We start from the raw sequence: 297 nt of genomic DNA, 5'->3' as shown, positions 1-297 counted from the left end.
AGATATAAAATATTTACAAAAATGTGAGGGGTGTACTCACTTCTGTGAGATACTGTATATATATATATATAAAATATTTACAAAAATGTGAGGGGTGTACTCACTTCCGTGGGATACTGTGTATATATATATATATATATATATATATTAATAATAATATGCAGGCGGTAGTTATCTCACTGTTGCGGAAGCGCAGCTTATGACTATTAATGAAGTCACGTGCCTGGGCGCTCCCGGAAGGTTACTAAGCAACGAAGGTGCGACTCGATTCATATGCATGAGATGCAGCAAGATGCG

Source organism: Sinocyclocheilus anshuiensis, unplaced genomic scaffold (genome assembly GCF_001515605.1).
Source record: "Sinocyclocheilus anshuiensis isolate Anshui unplaced genomic scaffold, SAMN03320099.WGS_v1.1 scaffold283, whole genome shotgun sequence".
In the NCBI taxonomy this organism is placed as follows: Eukaryota; Metazoa; Chordata; class Actinopteri; order Cypriniformes; family Cyprinidae; genus Sinocyclocheilus; species Sinocyclocheilus anshuiensis.
This window is presented reverse-complemented; position numbering follows the sequence as displayed.